General features: G+C 38.1%; 1 pseudogene; it reads left to right on the top strand.

The window, feature by feature from the left end:
• Window positions 1–2,801: 2,801 nt before the first annotated feature.
• The window catches only part of LOC136557663 (cytosolic phospholipase A2 epsilon-like), a 36,816-nt pseudogene continuing 23,671 nt past the window's right edge, over window positions 2,802–15,946 (top strand).

The following is a 15,946-nucleotide window of genomic DNA, read 5'->3' as shown; positions in this document are numbered from 1 at the left end:
GTATGGGGGAGGAAATTAAAACATACATTTGGCAGCTCTTTAATCATAACTCACACTCCAGTGCATTAAATTTTACCATGGTTAATCAGGCCAGTCTATCAAGCAGATCAGATAATTCTTTGATTTCCCTGTCCTTAGTATTACTCCCTTGATCTTTGTTCTTCTGCAAATCTGGCGAGTCAGGGTGCCTCGTTTACTTCCAAAGCACTCATGAGAATGTTCAATAGAGTTTGAGACTGGAAAACTCTTAAAAATTCCTCAAAAGAAAACTTTACAGTGATATTTATCACTGAGGACTACTTCTGAAATCAGTTAGAAAAAATATTCTCTACCTTCCTAATACAGACTTTCTTTTCAGTCTTTGCATTAAAAGATCTTACTATCTTTGCACAATAAACTTTAAAAAATGTGATATTCAGGATAGAACAAAATCTGTTTCTTCATATTGAAAAACACTATTTCCTACTGACTGGCTACCAGAGATAGATCAGAGCTTACCAAAACTGCTCATCACCTTACAGGGAACCTCTAGCTAATGCTAACCTCAGAAAGATCTCTTTTCCATGCAGTTACCTTTCATTGCCATTTTGCTATGCCATGCACATTTCTGGGAGGACATCCTGTAATTAGTTTGACATCCTTTGCAACCTTGGTGCACGCTGGTCACTTAAAGGCAGCTTCAGTAACCCGCCTTGCAAGATCAATGCATCCATAGGACAGCACATGTTTTGGTCTTACAGTGGTACCACCTCTATAACATACCTAAAATAAGGAAATTAAAGAATTTCTGTGCATAGTCCAAATGTAAGTAAGACTTTTACAAAGTTTAAAAAAGAAAGAAAATGAAAAACAAAATTAAAAGAAAGAGAAAGGCACAGTTATATCCCTTTATTAATATCAACTTCCACCAGCTTTCCTATCCTTTTTCCCTGTTCTTTTATTTCACAGCTACATGGTTCTTAAGCTCTTTACTGAACCATATGGGTAGGCATTCAGTTCACATGCAAGGGAGGTAGGTCTCTTCCTTCTGCCTTCATGCAAAGTGTTTCAGACATAATTTTTTACTCCAAATATTCCCCAGTGTTTTTATACACACATATATATGGAATTTGATTGGGTGGAACCATTTGCTGTCCAGACAGTAAATTGTACTAGTTAATGACTGTCCTAAGGCCAACTAATTACACATCAACAATCTTTTTTTGGCAAAACACTCCCTTGTGTGGTGGAGCACAGTTTTCAGTGTATAATCGCTTTGTATGCTAAAAGTTATATATATATTATAAACATTAACAAATGCTGTACAAAATGTATGAAGCATAAAAGTAAGGAATGTATGCAACTTGAAACCAATTCTTCTTTAACACAGGTATTTCTATGAACTACTTCAGGGATGATAGAGCATTTGGCATGCATGACTACCATCCCACATTTTGAGGAATAGCAAGAGAACCCAGAGTGGTAATATATGATAATTTATTTTTAATTAGTCAGATATTGTGTTCATTATGCCAATGGCAGACAGGGTAAACAAACCACTGGCACATTACTGCATCCCCCTTGCTACTTTTAAAAATTGGCACAATATTCACATCTTTTCTGTAGTTCTGCAGTATACCAAGAATTAAAATAGCTGAAGCATAGATAGTAAAGAATCCTAGACAATGTTTTAAAAACTAATTGGTAAGAATGATCTCTGTTCTGTCTTATTACATGTTGTTTGACTATGTGATCATTTTCATTATTCATTAATGAAACATGTAGTGTCATCTTTTTGAACATAGAATACAAGTGTTTTATTATCATTCCTGATTTAGTTGCATAATTAGTAATTATTTTGCTTTTTATATGAAGTAATAAGTCCAAAACTTTGATAGCATTTTGCTTTCTCTTCATAAACATTTCCTTTTTATTTGCACATATGAGTTTATTATTGTCTTGGATTGGTAGAAACGCAGCAAATAATTAATTTTCCTTTCATGTTGTATCTGTGCAATGTGATCTAACTGAGTAGGTTTTAGTTGTTACATCACACAGGGTCAAAATATCAAACACATGTGAGAGTTAATGCAAGAGCTGTTTAGACAGGTTTCCACATGCTTTAGTAACGTGTGGCTCCCTTACATTTATTGTAATGGCTATTCAGCAATGTTCACCACTAAGAATTTGTTCTTCTTTAATCTGTTTTCTTGACCTGACCTAGGAGTCATGCTTGACTTTGATGTCTGTGAGTTTTAGCACAGTATAATGTTGCAATGGTGATCTAATTTCACATGTAATAGGATGTACTTACAAAGTTGCCTATCTTGATCTCCCGGAGAATGTTTCTTTCCTTACGCATTTCTGAAACACTTCCTTAAGATGTTTTGCAATGGTTTCTTTAAAGTTGTTCCATACAGAGCTGTCGACATAGTTTAATCTTTGTGATCAGCCCTTTTGTGAGTAAGTGGCCACACTAGATTCCTACAGGTTTGTATTTTATTCAGATGGAGCATGTGGAATGATGGTGAGACTCTTTTGCTTACCAGTCCCAAATTCTCCCATACTTGGCTCCAGAGACAACTGTGAAGCCATGTGGAGTCCCCAGGAAATGGCACTGTTTTGTTAATGCCGATGTGAAGTCATGTATTGTAGCATCACGGAGACCCCATCCCAGGGGCAGCTGGCATGAGGCACGGTGATAGCTCAGATGGAACAAGGGGCAGCTTTGACTCCCAACGGAGCCTGGTTTTGTTAAGCACTGCTTACATGACCTACCAGGTGCCCTGGAAAGGCTATCATTCCATCTTCCCAGTGACAACATGTTGTATATGGGGCAAGATTGGCTGCCATGCGCATGAGTTCAGATTGCTCAATGAATGAACAGCACACAAAGGAGATACTGGATGTGAGAGCTTCTGCAACAGCCAGGCCTTTCTCATACAAGGAAGGGACACAAGGAATTTCAGCACTGCAACATGAGCTGGAGTGAGTACATCACCTAACCCTGTGCTTCCTTTTCCTCTTCAGCCAGCAAATGGGGTGGGAAATGCCCACAGTGGCTGGCAGCCTTTCTTCCTCTGGGTATGCCTTCCCTAAGGATGTCCTCTTCCCATAGCTTGTGTTTTCTTACCAGGGCTCTCACACTGGGGACATCTGCATCAGATGTGAGCTGTGGTCTCATAATGCACCGTTCTATTATCTTTTGTAACATGGAAAATGACAGAAAAATTAGGAATTTCATCATACCAAATCATGAGGCATTGCCATGTTGAGAAAAGCAGTCTCCTGATGTGTGCTGAAGCATGCTGGCTATACATCTCTTGGCTGGAAAGGCAATGCACTCAGAAAGGTGCTGTGGCCGCTTTTACAGAGGAGGTAAAAGAGAGCCTGCTTAACAATGGGAAAGGCTTGGAGGAATGGCCAGAATCAGGACTGAACCTGTCACTGCATTGAGGTTCCCTTGATCTTGCCTGGGACTCTCAAACACTTCTCATGGGAAATGGCCTTTTTCTCTCTATAGTCAGGAAATGCGCTCTGGTGACCAACAGATTTATGTATCAACTAGTTTTTTTGTAATGTACTTTATCCCTTGGAGCTAACTGCAATGAACACTGGAAATTTAAAGCTGATGTTAGCCTATGATGTCACATATGTTAGACAAGGATAGTAAACTCAAAGGAATACCTCTCCAGCACTTGCTGATTTTATTAAGATAGCAAGAGACCATTAACCCACTACAGCTGAAAAGGTTTAGAGGCCAGTTATTTCTGGATAAGTTGCTTTAGCAGTCCCAATGTCTAGAACTAGAATACTCGTGGCAGGGTGTGCCTTACAAATAAAGACTAATTTAAGAAATTGATATCTAAGCTCCATAATAAAGAGGTATTGCATTTTTGCATATGCACAGGTCTTCTATGAGTCAAATCAGAAGAGAGATTATGTTCTGTGAAAGAATAAACAGACCAAATAACTCTGCAAATATGAGGTACTATCACTATTTGTCCAGGACATTAAGTACTTCTGGGAGAGTTTCTGAAATATTTTCTGAATACACATTTTTTCTGAGTCTGAGTAAAGTTAGCGTATGTGTAAGAACAAATATCTAAACTATTTGTCATGGGGAGGAGCATAGAGACCTTTTAAAATCAAGTTAATATTTTAAGTTAATAGAAGCACTCCTTTTTCTGCTGATTTTACCTTATGGTCCAAATTTTCTCAAGCCATTTCCCTTTTTCTATTCTAATGCCTTCATGATTTAGTGGTGTTAAAGTAACACCACTAGACTCAGTGACGTTAAAGTAACAGTTAGTCTCAATGGTCTTAGAGGTCTTTTCCAACCTGAAAGATTCTATTAATCTATATTTGAATTACAGATAAATATGTTTATGTATACCTTTTTCATTATGACATATATATTTATCTTGTTCAAATAAAGACCATATGAGTAACCAGAAGCAGCTATGTGGATCAGGCACAGTCTCACAGTCATTGCCATATTAAAGCCTGATTCTTGTGAACGACATTCAGCATTGCTCTTGTGGGGATTGTTATGATCTGGACTTGATCATTTTTGCTTTTGTTCAGATGGACGACAATGTGATAATACTTTCAATGCCTGAAGCATCATACTGATGCACATTAGCTCCATTTACCTGTTCCCTGAACAGAACATGGATGTTTCTAGTAAAGATAGTAATCAGGAATAAACCAGAAGGGATTTCAGTGAAGCTCCCTTTCCTCTATGTTCAGAAAGGTGGTCTGAAAAATCTGAGAGGAAAATGTGCTGAAGCACCTGATGTCAAAAGCCCATGGTATAGGGGTGAGACATAATGAAGAGTCTGTAGGCTGCAGAGAAGCTGTAAAGGATGGGAAAGAGTCTGAAGAGAGCAATCGTGAAGAATGATTGACTAAAGTGGAAAGAAAACACAAAATCTATCTAATTTTTTATTTGTCCTTAGCAGTCACTTTAATAAATCTTTTAATAATTAAATTGGATCCAACCCACGTCTTTGAGCATTAATATTGAATTCCTAACTCAGTTGTAGTTGTAGTTTTAGAATGTGTTTATCGTGGTCTTAAGACACCATCAGACTAGTTAGGGGAAAAGAAATCATTGCAGAAAAAACTTTAAATTAAATTCGTTTCAAGGCAGGGCAGCTTTGGGTGAACTGTGTCTCACCACTAGCTCATCAGCTGGCAGATAGACCCCCAAATTGCCGTAAGTGTTGTATCTTGGGATGGCCCAGCAAAGTTTCTCTGTTCTTTGAGCAGCACTAAATGTATCATTTGACAACCGGGGCTCTGCCCCACGAGTCAGTAGTGCATTTCCCCAGAGAGTTGTTGCAGCCCTCCCGTGTCAGTCTTTCCCTCTGAGATTTCCCATCTATCCCAAACTTGTCTCAGAGGCTTATAAAGTTGCTGCTGAACTCCTGCAGATTGCAGCCTGGAATTTCACAGAAAACCCTGCTTGATATTACTCCCTTAACGCTCCAGGACATGAGCTACTGCTGCACAGCCTGTGCTTTATGGATAACAGTCCCAAGTCAGGCTGCCTATTTCACCACCATGGGGGCCTTTGGTGATCCTTAACCTGAGTATGGCTGGAAGTTTGTACTGGTACTAGCCATATTGAATTTTGCATTCTCTGCCACCTTGGTAATCACAAAACTTCTTCTTTGGGGATACCAGAGAGGATTTTTCATTTATAATGGAGCTTTTGCCCAAGGGTGTTTTGCAGCTTCACATTGCAACAGGGTGAATCATGTGCTAACAACAAAACCAGGCTCCTCAATGTCAGGTTCCCTTAGCATCAGTAACTTTGGAAACAAGTGACTGAAGAGGACATGCTGATTACCCAGGGTGGGATTCATCTTAGCTACCTTCAGACGTTCAGAAGTTAGATGTCAAGTGTGGTCTCGACATAAAGGCTTCTCCAGAACAATCCAGTGTGGAGGTGTTTAGTCACTACTTGCAGTTGCCATGTTTTTTTTTCATCGACTCAATATAGAGAAAACACAAATAACTTCTACTATGAGTTTAACTTTCAGATGACTTAGTCAAGTCAAGTCATAGTCAAGTATATCCTAAGTGCGCACCTTGTGAAAAGGATGTGTTTGCCTCAAAAGAATAGTGCTTCATAGCAAAAAGCAATTTTGAACTTTGAACTAATTTAGGAAATTTAATACCAGTGCCAGCTTTGAGTCAAAGGTACCTTTGGCCACCTCTGACTTGAGCTTAAAGAACAAGAATTTCATATAGGGAAGGCTTGAGTCAGGAAAGAAAAGTTAATTTCCAGGCAACAAGCAACTTTTAGTCAGCTTCCTAAGGAATGCTGAAGGCTTCTTCCCCCACCTCATTTCCTTTTGTCTTAAAAGCAAAGGTGCAATATGACAAGGGAAATGAAAACAGGATCTCGTGTAAAAACCTCACACCCATTAGCTTCCATACATTTCAGAAACATGACCTCGATCTGACAGCCGTAACAAATGTTGTCATTCCTCAGTTGAGGTGCTGAAACTCTTCTAGGTACTTCAGCCAGGGACACAGGTAGGTAGTAGCAGAAGAAAGAGAAAATGTGTGTGCTTTTGTGTTTACAATCACTTTTGTCTAAATGGCTTCTTGTCACCATTCTCACAGGAAAAAAAAAGATTCTAATACTTTTTTTTACAGAAATGCAGGTGCTCACATCAAGTAAAGCATCAGCCAAGGAATGGGAGAGACTTGTGACTCTCCTTAACTTACTGCTGTAGATTATCCAATTCTGGCTTCAGTTAAGCAGTTCCAGAAAATTTCAATACAATGAAGGTGAGAAAGGAAGTTAAAAGCAAACTTAGCACTTGCATTTCGTGATAAAATTAATGTGCTTATTTCAAAAAGCAACAACAAAAAAAGATAATGCAGATATAAAGTGAAACCTAAGAAATCAAACTTTTGGAAGGACGGAATACTCCATGTAAGATGATCAAATTGTCTTAACTTGTTCTTCTTGTAAGAACAACTTTTTATATTGTTTCCTCTGTTCACATAAGAAAAATATGTAATGAGACTTCTAGAAGTCATTGCATTTGTCTCTAGTTTCTGTTAGTCAAGGTCCTGGTACAAAACTCATACCCACAGTCAGAGTGGCAGTGATTTCACACGTTTGCCCATCTCTAAGAGGAAGCAGGATGCTTTGTCATCCTATTAATCTCATGTTCTTTCATAAGCACTAATTTTAATCATTCAGGAGGACTTTCAATGCAAATGTATATGGGCCTAATAATGCTTGCATAATGTCTTAGAAAATTTAATCACTGAGCTTCCTAGAGGTGTGCTGAACACATGCAGATCCTCATTAGATTAAAAAAATTCCAACAAAAAATTTTTGGATCAGTCCATTAAATTCCAATAATCTCCTAATACACCCAGCCAGATGACAATTTCAATACTGTTGGTAAGAAATCTGGAGCTTTTCTGCATCAGAAATTGATATTGTAGTTTGTGGAAATATTTAATGGTTTTTCAAGGTGAAATGTTTGAATCTCATTTAAATTTGTTAAGCTGCATGCTGTATTAAATGTGGAGCCCAGAAATAAGAAAGACATTTCAAATGGAAAAATGATACAATGTGGTTTAGGGAGCAGAGAAATGTTACTTATCATACTTTCTTTTATTTCTTTTGAGATGGAACACTACAAGAAAATCGAGTGTGTACACAGAAATCATGATGCAACAGCACTTTTCAGGGAAAAATGTTCCTTCAAAAGAATTCTCATTCTCTTCCTATGTAAATGTCTTCATTCTAACAATCATCTCCATAGCTGTTTTTAAATTTATTTTTTATTATGGATGTAATCATGTATGGAATACAGGTGTTTGCATGGAGAAAATATGCTGATGTGTTTATTAGGCTATTGCTATCATCACTTTTAGAATGTCACTGTAAGGCTATCTCACGTAGATGATCTCTATCATATCATCAGTCAGGTTACAGCTGCTACTGCATTTCCTTGAGCCCCACCTGGGAACAATTTGGTCCCTCAGCAGGCTCTGCTCGGCCACAAGACCTGCAGATATGAAGGCTCACACCTTACAGCAGCTGCTCTTTGGACAAATAATGTGGGTGGGAAATTTTCCTGTTTCAGAAATCGTGGAGGGGTGGAGCTCTGACTCAGTGCAATAAAACACCTGTTCAGCAACTTCTGAGACTTCGTCAAGATTGTAAATTTGTTTCAGGAGACACTGGCACCTGTGGAGCCCAGTACTAAGGTGCCATTCACAGCAGCTGCTTTTAATGTAGCAGCGATCTTGATGGCATCGACCTCTGCCTTATCTCAGGTAAGTGGAAAACAGAGCAACCCTGGCAGGAGTCTTGGAGTTTTGATTCAGATTTGCCCCTGGACTACAACAGGTTGAGTCCCCTGTTATCTATAGGATATAAATTTCCAAGAAAATAAGATTATCCTTTCTTGGACATTTGCAGTTACCAGGACCTGGAGTCAGAATCTGTCCATATAGCACAGAACTGGTACATTCATTTTATTAGCCACAATGAGGAGGTGCAAACTGCATGTTCCACACTGGAATGCTACAGTAGGGAATCGAACTAAATAAAAAAAAATTGATCTTTACTCTCTTTTTCATCCCCTGTTCTTCTTCCCTCAGCAGCATTCAAGCAGAAAATCAAGCCCCTTGGAAAATGAAGAAAGAAAATGGATGATGCACTATGTAGCCCCAAGTGATGATGCTAAGGTACCATATTTCTACAAACTAAAATAATAGGGGACTAAACCAATACTTTTTTGAGAAGGGTAGGATCTTCCCCCCCCGCCCTATAGTTTGTTGTTAAAGATTCACGTAGTTATGTTGAAATAGGAATATTTAATGAAAGAAAATTTAATTTAGATGCAACATCTGCATAGTATTAATAACATAGAATGTGTTATTTCCATAGTTGTATTCCTTAGGGAAATCTCTTAGTGAAAAGGTTCTTGATTTGCTGTTAAAATGAGATTGACTTTGGCTTTTTTCTAATGCTACCTATTGACTTCATAGAGCTTTACCCAGAACAAATGGAGAATGTTGGCATAGTCAGAAAGTCAGAGCTTGGTTGTTGGTGAACCATTGAGGTTTGGTCATTATTGCCAGTTTTCAGAACAAATGCCCGCTTTGATCCCTGTGCACTTCCTCACAACGAAGGAACAACTCTGGACACGTTTGCAGGGCCTCAGGCAGAGACAAAGTTGCATCAAACACATAGCAGCTCTATCAGTGATGATTTTTGCTGCTGGCATTGTGCCAAGCTGCCTCAAAGTAAAACAAGGGGGCTACAAATGAAAAGAAAACTTACTTTTGATGACATTTTAAATGATGCGTGATTCAAGCATCTATAGCTCATATATATTTGGTTGGTTTTTTTCATGTAACCAGAGTACCAAATGAACAGAAAACTACAAACACTGTTTTGCCTTTGTATGTCACAACCTTATCAAACTGATTGATCAAACTGATGTCTTGTTAACAACATGCTGGCAGCTCCTACAGATGGATATTAGTGTACAAAAGGTGCAAACTACCAGTGGGGAGTGAAACTTGTTGTAAGGGCAAAGTAGCACAACCAAAACTGACATGGCATTCAGGTGTTCCTAATTTGCTCTGTGTGTGTGTGTGTGTGTATGTGTATGTGTATGCTAAAGCTCAGCAACAGAATGTACTAAAGCAGGAAAAGCAGCTGTTGGGGGAAAATGATGATCCAATCTCGTTAGCAGTTTTGTAATGATTTAATGTATTCATACTGAAGTTCTGTTTTGGTTTAGAATATCCATGGCTAAGAGCAACCAAACCCTCTTTACCACTAATGGAGTTACAGTTACATAAAGATTGTTAGAATCCAGCATATGTTTTAGAGCATTCCTGAAGTATGCTCTACTTCAGGTAAAAAAAAAAAAAAAAAGATCCTGTGGCCATAATCTCCAGTGTAAAGGGGGCTGTGGGGCTCTTTCCACAGCTTCAATTCATTATTCATGCTGTAATTTCTTCCTGCCAAATGAATTTCTGAAAGTTCTGTTTGCTGTGCACAGGCATTTAACAACAAAGACATTCTCAGACACTCTTTATTTACCTTCTGGTTTTGAATGCCTTCTCTCCTCTGTAATAAATCTTGGCATAAAACTGGCACTAAAGGCACAGACTTGTCTAAACCGGCCAATTTCTGCCTCTTACAGGTATTGAGTTTTCTGGGTAGCTTTGGTAATTGCCTCAATTTTTTTAAGTCATAGCTTACATAGATAATCATTAGTAGAGAGCTATTAGAAATGATAACATACTTGTAGCAGACCTTGACTTCCAGGAGAAGTAAACAGGTATAAACTTTCCTTAATGCAAATGCTCAAACATTTGCCTAGGTACTTGTTTCAATTTGAGAGGGCTTTGCATAACTGTGTGATAAACTGAATAACTACTGGGTTTGGTTTAGTAAAACATGCCTGGGGCTGTGCATGGAATTTAGCTGTTCCCTACCTATAGTGCAAAGTCAAATATGTTCCACTGCTAAATTTTCAGGAGAATGTAATAACAATTCACAATTGTGTGGAGCTGAGATCTTACCTCCCCTGTTTAGAACACAGCCAGGTAAAATATCCTGTGCCTTACATATGACTTTGAGCAACAATGATTAATTTATTTTTCAGTTTTGGAATACACACACCCAGAAGCCAAGATATTTTATTCTTTGTAGCCTTATGAAGATAATGCATTTTTTTTGGCACTTAGCCCACTTGTTTTGATGTGCTGCTTCTGTACCTCGCAGCAAAAAGTGTTAGCATTTAACAGTCAGCTCACTGAAGACATTCTGGTACAATTCCTCATCATAAGCTTGAGCTCATGGGCAAGCAAGATGGTTATACTAGGCACTGGCTTCTATTTAATGTGCCTTTCAAGTACCCAGTGTTTTATAAAAACATCAATCTTGCCATTTTTTTAACTTCATAGCCTGGAAATTACTGCATTTTTTGTGCAATTTCCTTTGATGACCTTCACGTCTTTCATTCTATAGAGTTGGAAACTATTTGAGAGGTTAAGCTAAATTTTATCATGAGGGATTCCCCATGGTCCAACGCTCTACACACTTCAGCTGATGTACTGTCTTGTCTCACTGATTTCTTATACTTTGACCTTTTTATCAGGCTATAACTTTTGTCACAGTAGCAGCACGTTTGTGTGTGCTTTCTCATTTCACTCAAGAGTTACTCCCTGTTATTTTAATTGAAGTCCCTCAGAAAATATCTCCTAATAATTTCATCACCTTCAACCAGCTCTGCTCTATTTCACTTCAGATTGTCTTTTCCAAATTTTGGTCATTAGCTTTTATAACAGCTTCTTTCTTTAGCCATCCCTTCTTTTTGATGATGTTGCATGTTGTGACTTTACTAAGAATTGCTGATCTATTTGTCTTCTGCATTATCTGAACTTCTCCTTGAGCTCTTTCTGAATATCAGTGGCCACCTACCTATTGGTCACTGAAGTGGCCATCTGTTTCTTGGCCCACTATATGCTGTGCCTTCAGTATTATTTGTCTGAATATCTTTTTGCACATACACAAGTCACATTATAATAAGTTTGGCCATTTTATAACTTACACAGATCCTTGCTACTAGAACTGCAAACTGACACTTCCCTGTTCCTGAATCTGCCTCATTTTAATGCTATAATTTTTTTTTCATTAGTGCTTTGCTCAGAAGTCCTTAAAAGTTTCCTTATTATTTCATAGCCTAACTCAAGGTGACTTTTTAAAATACATATTATTTATAGATATACTATTTATACCTTCCCCTTTTGTTGGAGATACTCAGTTCAGGATCTGATGATAACATATTTGTATGCAGATTAAAGCTCTTCATGTAGCAGTTGCAGTCAGACCTCAGGGCTGTTTGCATTTTCTTCCCCTGCAAAGCCTCATCCTTAGACATCCACTGCAGTCATTTTATGTTACTTCTACCAAACAAAGACCTCTTACTACTATAATCATACATTAACTGCAGAACTTAATACAATCTGATATTCCTTCTTTTCTTCTGCTTCTGTTCCTAAACAGTAAGAGAGGGAGCCATCCCCTGTGCTGATTTACCCTTTGCATTCAGTCTCTTTAGGACAATCATGATTCAACTCTCTTTCCTTTCTATAAACTTGAGCTGTTTTGATAAATATTCCCCAACTTGTTCCCACAGTTAGAGAATCAATATAACCACCTGTGCTGCAGCCATAGTAGGCATTGTCTGTTTTCTCCTTCCTTTTGCTGATACCCTGCTTGCTCTAGCTGCTGCTAGGGGACATGATGGGTATGTTCTCTGAAGATGTAAAATCCATCAAGCATATGTGATTGTCACAACTTCTACAGACCCAGATGGTCAGGTCTAGCACCTTCAACAAGGAATTGGAGATAACCTTCTTTGAAATTAAGGATTGCAGTCAAAACTATTTCATGTCCATCAATCAGATAACCATCCTTGGTAAGGAAAACTTCTGTTCCCACAAAGCAAACTAGGATTGTTTGTCCAAAGCCATGTGTTGTGGAGTTCTGAGACATTCCCTGAGGTGCTAACACTCATCCTTAGTCATCCCACTCTCGTGAAAATTATTGTTTTAAAAACAAGCAAGAAAATTTAAAAACATCCCCCCTTCTCTCTAATTATCCAAGCACTGCATTAAAAGAAGACTTTTTTGTGTAGGCCTTGATTCTACCTACAGCACAACACAGGCTGTTGGCCAATAACAAACCAGATTTGAAGCATTTCTGATTTCCAGATTCACTGAATTTTGTCCTCATATTGGCTGCTGATGGTCATGTGAACAATTTAATGTTACTGGCTAAATGAACTTTTTCAGCTTATTTACACCAACTTAACTTTCCTATTCATCCTCTTTCCACACCTTCTCTTTGTGCTTAGATAGCTACAGGCTTTAGGGGTCAACAAAGTTTGTGAAGAAAGTGCATCTTGATGCCTATTATATTTTTGCTGTGATGCCAACTGAAAGAGACAGCTTTAGCACAACCTTGGCTCTTTTCAGTGTTTGGTTGTGTTACAGTCAATACATATATTCAAAACATTAAGATACATCTCCTTTGTTATTTTTTTTCAGCAGGAAGAAATGACACCTTACTCCTTGCTCACTGTAAGAATCATAAAGTTGAAAAATGCTCATCAGGCAGATTTTTGTAAGTACACAATTTTTTATTGATGTTACATCATTCTCAAATTACTGTATCAGCCCTTGTTTCTGCTAGATATTGCACAAATGCAAAACACTGAAGTCATACTAGGTAAGAAATCACAGTTGAAGGCATTTTATGCCACATAATATCTATTTGCATTATCAGAGGTTTATTTGGTTATTGGGTTTTTTCCCACATTATTTGTCTGACAAATTGGCTGTTTCAGGGGCTTGAAAATATCTTAACACCAGTTTAAAGACAGAAATTTTTATATAACATATCCATGACAAATGCATGGAATATAGAGCTGACATACTTAGACACCAGTCCCTCTTAATTCTTTGGTTGTCCTGAGCATCATGACATCAGCTTGCCCCCCCCAGTGAAAAATGTCTAACAGAAATCTTTTGGGGACTATGGTACATGCAGAGTGTTGCGAAAATGTGTGGTACTTGGACCACCAGCCCTTGCCTGGTGGTTCACATTCCCAGAGATTTTTCTCTGAAAATTTTCTCCTGCCATTCCTACATGTGTCTCATGAACTTGGCACATCACTAATTACACAGTTTTGCATATCCCTTTATCATACTGTTCTTTCTCCTCTTGTTTTATATTTTCTTTCCTTTTTGGGAGATCGTGATGAAGTTTGCTGAAGCCATCAGCAAAATCCTACAGATAAAATTTCTCACCATCCCTTCGTATTTCACTCCCTTTGGCATTTCAAAACCATGGATGTCAATGTCACCCTTGTGAATTTTCCAGTCAAGTGGAGAGAAGTGGTCTGTTCACATTGTCTGTAACATTGGGCTGCAGAAAATAGAAGGAATATTATAGTATAGCAGAAAAGGTCAAATTAATTTCTATTCCTTTTGAGAGCTATGAAACATGCATATATGTGCAAGACCTCACCTTCATTCCTTGGAACTGTTGATTTAATTTTTCTTAGTTTCACCTTTGATCTAGAATGAAAATTGAACCAGATAAGAACCATGATTCAGCTGCTTATGCAAAGGGATCACACAAAGTAAAATGATGCTGCATCCTCAGAAAACAGGGTTACAGTTGTGACCTTGTCCTCCATCCTGAGGACAGGGAGATTTCTGAGAAGTCTCACTTAGTGAGTTGTAGACATTTTGAAAATTCCTATTATCACCAAAATGTACACCCCTGGACTAGAGCTTAAGACATGTGGGCTCAGTTTTTAGCTCTGTTCATGGACTTATTGCATAAGAAGTTTAGGTAAATTTATACATCAAAACATTCTGTGCCTCTGTTGCCCTGTCTACAAAGCAGAATATCTTCTCCAATACCTTTTGTTTCTCTCTTATCTATTTAGGTGATGTGCTCATTTTGAATCTCCTAGTATTGTAGAGAGATTTTAATTAAGGTGTTAAGTAAGGCCTAGAAACACTGGGAAATATTTTCAGATTCTTTTGTTAATTACCAGTAAATAAGGCTTGGAGACCAGTGGGTGAAGAAAATTGTCTTTTCTTTCTGTCAGTAATTCCCCAGCTAATCTGTGAGCCTGTTGGAGACTGTTTCTTAAAGATGTCATAGAATGAAGTGCTGTATACCAGGATGCTGTTGAACAAGGAAGATAAAAAAACATCAGATAGCTCTTTGTTGACTAAGTAACAACCTATCTCTGCTTTCAAAGAAGTTGAAGTCTCACAGGAAAAAATAGTGTGATACTCTGGAATTTAAAAACTTAGGTACAATTCAAAAAAGATATATTGTACCTTTCAAGTGCTTGATTTTGCACTGCTATTGATGTTCTTTTAGCTTAGCGTTTTTATTTTAACATTTTAATGCATTTGAAATATTGGAAAACTAAAATAACTAGACCTGCTTCTGTGTGCTAATGAGAATAATAAAATTATATTTAGATAGCCTTTTTTCAGCAATATGATCTTTCCCCTGGAAAACTGATCAGAAGCATCTGATACAGATGCTATCTGACTGTGAAATATCTGTGGAAGACTGGCAATTCTTGTAATAACATATGTCAGACTTCCCTAAATTTTCAGTTTCCCTGTATCAAATCCAGGAACAAGCCACCTTTTCAATCAAGTGCAGCCACTTCTGACTTGCTTTTTCTACCTCAATGCTGGCTTCCCATCTTTTTCAGCATGTGCAGTGCTCCATTCCATGTTTTTCTCTGTTTGTTGCAAGTGCAGTCACACCAGGTCATTTGGTCATGGAGTTTCTACGTTTTTCTTTGACTTACTTGCCAAATCCTGGCTTCAGGAAACACTACTTCTGTATATTTACACTGATATTCCTCATGATCGCGTGCACCCAACTTAATCTTGGCTGGTTTTTTTAAAAATATGCACCTCAAGATTCATGGGATGTGTATTTCACAAGCCTGGGATGAAATTCAAGTTTATCCTGAAATCTGATGTTACACCTTTGCCTGTGTTACACCTTTGCCTGTAGACAACACATGCTGATGGAGTTTGGCGCACAAATAAAAAAATTAAACCAAGAGGAAAACAGTTCACTCCTCCTGAATGAGTCAGTTGGCCCCTTTCATATCCCTGCTGTCACCCCACCCTTTTTGTGGTCTCCTCCATACGAGTGATGTTCCTCTCCAGCGTCTGCTTCGTGCTACATATAATTGGTTTCTGTCTTATCTTACCATGCAAATGCTCTTGACAAACCTGAGCTAATTATTTTTCACTGTACTCCTAACTAACCTTTATGCCAATTAGTAATCATGGGTCAGACTCAAACATTTCTGGCAGTACCTGATCTCACTGTGGGCACTAGAGA

This window comes from Molothrus aeneus, chromosome 6 (assembly GCF_037042795.1).
Source record: "Molothrus aeneus isolate 106 chromosome 6, BPBGC_Maene_1.0, whole genome shotgun sequence".
Lineage (NCBI taxonomy): Eukaryota > Metazoa > Chordata > Aves > Passeriformes > Icteridae > Molothrus > Molothrus aeneus.
This window is presented reverse-complemented; position numbering and strand designations above follow the sequence as displayed.